Below are 4,297 nucleotides of genomic sequence, written 5' to 3'. Positions count from 1 at the left end.
CTTAAAATTAGGTGCCAGACGGCTTAGAACACTGTTTTTTTTGTTGTTTTTGTTTTTATTTTTAACTTTTCTAGGTCCTTTGTACTCCTGCATGACTTTTAAATTTCAGTATCCAATTCTTCATTTATAGGAAGTATACACAGACCTGAATTTTTCTATATACCTTGTGTTTTCTAATCCTGCTAAATTCAAATACAAGTTCTAGGGGCTCCTAGAGATTTCTTAGTATTTTCCCTGTAGATGATCATTTCATCTACATATAAAGATTTTGCTTCTACCTTGCCAATCCTATCCTAATTGTGTCATTTCATTGCCAGACTATTTTGGTGGGGCCTAGGTTTCAAAGTTAAAGGACAAATAAAGAGTAAGCATATCTGCCCTTGTTCCCCACCTTAAGGAGAAAACATTGTATCTTCTCCATTCATATAAGGCATTCTCACTGGAAGTATGGAGTACATGTCTTTAATCTGTTGAGAAGTTTCTGTTCTACTTCTAGCCTCCTGATAGCTTTTACCATGAACAGCTGTAGAATTTAGTCCAATACTTTTTCTCCAACTAGTGACAGGATCATATGGCTTTTTCCTTTCCTCTGTTTAAATGATGACTTTTGGGGGTGGATCTTCCAATGCTGAACCAACACTGCCATCCCTATAACACAACCACTTTCTACATACTGCCAAATCTGACTTCTAATAGTTTGTTTTGTTAAACAAATTTCTGTCTATGTTCATACTTTCTTCTTCTATTATCTTTATCTAGTTTTAGGATTAGCACAATGTCGATTTCCTCAAATGAGGGGAGAAGTGTTCCTTCTTTTTTCTGCTTTAATAGTTTGATATAATTTATCAGTTAAAATGTATATGAGCCTGCTGTTGTCATATAGGTAGGTTTTCAAGCTAGGAATATACTTTCTTTAATAGGCACTATTCAAATTTTATATTTCCTCCAGAGTTAGTTTCATTAATTTGTCTTCTAAGTTACTTCTTAGAAGTTGTCAAATGTATTTCAAAACAGGTTTTTGAAATACGCTTTCTATATCCTTTTAAATTTTGTAAAATCTGTGGTAATGTCTCATAGATCTTGATACTGTAATTTTTAAAATGTATAATTGATATTGTGTAACAAGAAGAAAAGGTCTAAAGGAGCAGGGGAAGTGGGAGAGGTAGGGGAAAGGAAAAAAGGGATAAGAAAAAATATGAGAAAAGATAAAAAATGGAAACAAAGTCTTTGCAAATAGGGAAGGGTGGAGGGGTGAAGGGAGGGCAAGGGAAGGGGAAAATTAAAGAACCAAGATACTCATGTAATGGTACAAGATCCCAATGATGAATTTAACTATTTTATACCTAAAATGTACCAATAAATTTATTGGGCAAAAAACAATTATGTGGTGAATTGCTTTTTTAAAAATTTGCATATGTTGATGCAAACCTTACATCTCTGGTATAAATCAACTCAATTATAATGTTTGATCTTTTAAATGTGTTGTTCAATTCTATTTACAAGTATTTTATTGGGGATTTTTGTATTTATATTTATCAGGCATATTGATCTATAGTTTTCTTTTTTGTTGTATGCTTATGAGGTTTTGGTACCAGGGTAATATTTGCTTCAGAGAATGTACTTAGAAGATTTTCTTCCTTTTCTATTTTATGGACAGTTTGAGGAACAATGTATTTGTTTTCCTTTAAAAGTCTGGTGAAATTTAGATGATGTACTTAACTAACCATGTTGATTTTTTCCTAATTCTCTTTTGCTAGTTTATCTTCTAGTTAGACTTATTCTCTCATATGCCCTTATGATTGTGTTGGTCTTGTTTTCTCTTCTGTATGCAAGATTCCTTTAAGAATATTCTGAAATGCTGAATTAGTGATCACAAACTTATCTTAGTTTATGCTTATCTGGAAAGTCTTCATTTCACTGTTGGTTCTGAAATATAACTTTACTGAAAATAGTAATCTATCTTGGCAGATATTTTCCTTCAGAACTTGAAATACAGCACTGCATGTCCTACAGAACTTCAGAATTTCTGCTGAGAAGTGTGCTGTTAATCAGATGGGCATGTATTTGTAAGTAACTTGGAACTTTTGTCTTGGAGCTTTCAATATTCTTTCTTTGTTCTGTATATTGGTAGTTTAATTGTAATATGATGATGAGAACTTTTTATGACCATGTCTACTACATGCCTCCTATACCTGAGTATCCAAACATTTCCCAGGATTTGGGAATTTTTTGCTATTATTTCACTGAATAATTTGCAAACACCTTTATCCTTTACTTCAACTTCTTCATCTAAACTGATTATTCATAGTGTTAGTCTCTTAATCATGTCTCAGAAATCATGTATATTCTGTTTATAATTTATTTTCTCTTCCTTCCTTCTTTCCTTCTCTTCTTTCTTTCTTTCCTTCTCTTTCTTTCCACCTAGAACTGCTATGAGCTCCAAGTAACATCACACATGGAGGCTCCTTAGGCGCCTCATTTGCTTCAAAGAACCCATCTATGGACCTGGAGATGTGACAAACACCAAAGCAGAGGCATAGCCATGACTACATCAGCAAGTGGGGAAAGCAAACAGACCACTGAGTTCTTCACTGAAGGGAGGCAGCCAAGAACTGAGCAATCAGCTGGCCTCAATCCTTGTGCTTTCAGACTGAGCTTCCAACAAAATCCAGTGTGGTGGCTCTTGCTCCTCACCATGGAGGGCAGTGTTTCTGACCACTGTGTCCTCCATGGTCTGAGCCCCCTGCTGCTTACACTTCTCAGTAGATTTGCAACTGATCTTCCCCTTTTCCATAACAGTCTATGGCCATCTTCCACCCAAACACACCATCAATGTGTCCCCAGTGACGCTGAATTCTGGTTGTTCCATAATCTCTAATCCCCATAGTAGCTCAGTCCTAAACAAAATGTCCCTCTCAAGGTGGATCCTAGTTTTAGCATATTAGTATATGAAAATCACTGTAGTTGGATTTCTTCTCCAAAGCTAATCTGCCATGCAAAAGGAGTTACTTTCTCACTAACTCACCCCACTGGATTTATGGTTTGCTGTAACTGTGTGTTTCCCTTAGGGCTAGATCTGCTGGGCTATTGTTTACAATGGGGGCTGCCTGCACTCTCTAGGCTTGTCTGGTGCTACAGAGTCATTGCTGTCTGCCTAGGGAGCTGGGAGTTGTCACTAGGAACTATTATTACTTTTCCCTGAGTTGCCTTTATGATTTTTCTTGCTTTTTGGCTTCTTGCCACCTCTTTTTTTTATGTTGAAGATCTAAAATTTTTTTAAATTTTCTTATTAGTACATGTTGGCAATTCATAGAGTTTTCAGTCATCTTAGGGAGTGGTTATATGGTTATATGTACATATTACAGCTTGTTTCTCTTTTAGAGGCAGGTGCCGGAACCACTGAGCTAAAGCCCCGGCCCTAGCTTGTTTCTTTTTTAAAAATCTCTTTCTCTCCTACTCTCCCCTCCTCCTGTTCTGGTATCCTATTTTTCATACTTATTTATATTATTTGTCTTAGTTCAAGTTATAGCATATATTGTTCATGTTGATTGGAGTTATTAGGTTCCTGTACATGGTATGTGTTTATTCTTATTTCCCTTTCCCTCCTTCTCACCCCTTGCTCTTGTTCTCTTGGACCACTTCTCTATTGCAAGAGGTCTGTCTCTTAGTCCTATTCTATAATTCTTTATTCATCATTTTCTTTGTTTGTACTTTGCCTCACTCAAATGAGAGATATGGTGTTTAAGCTTTGTGTGTCTGGTTTACTTCACTCAATGTTATATTTTCCAAGTGCATTCATTTTCCTACACGTGTCTCAATAGTGTCATTTTTTATAGCTGAGTAGTATTCCATTACATGTAAATACCACATTTTCTTTATCCAATCATCTGTTAGTGGATATACAGGCTGTTTCCAGGATTTAGCTATTATGAATTAGGCTGCTATAAGCATTGGTATGCATGTATTGCTGTAGTATAACTTAAACTCTTTAGGGAAGATACCAAACAGGGAGATGTATGAAATTTTTAATTTGTTTTTTGAGAAATCTCTGTACTGATTTCCATAAAGGTTGTACTAGTTTGCATTCCCACCAAGAATGCAGAAGGCTTCCTTTTTCATCACAGCCAGGCTGGCATTTGTAATTGTTGACTGCCTAATGATTACCATTCTTTTTGGAGTAAGGTAGAATCTTAATTTGCATTTCTCTAATGGCCAGAAATGTTGAACATTTTTTCATATATTTGTTGACCATTTTTATTTCTTGCTCTGTGAAGTATCTGTTCATTTCTCTTGCCCA

Source organism: Heterocephalus glaber, unplaced genomic scaffold (assembly GCF_053883595.1).
Source record: "Heterocephalus glaber isolate CG9 unplaced genomic scaffold, H.glaber_assembly_v1.0 deba00001688, whole genome shotgun sequence".
NCBI classification, from domain to species: domain Eukaryota; kingdom Metazoa; phylum Chordata; class Mammalia; order Rodentia; family Bathyergidae; genus Heterocephalus; species Heterocephalus glaber.
This window is presented reverse-complemented; position numbering follows the sequence as displayed.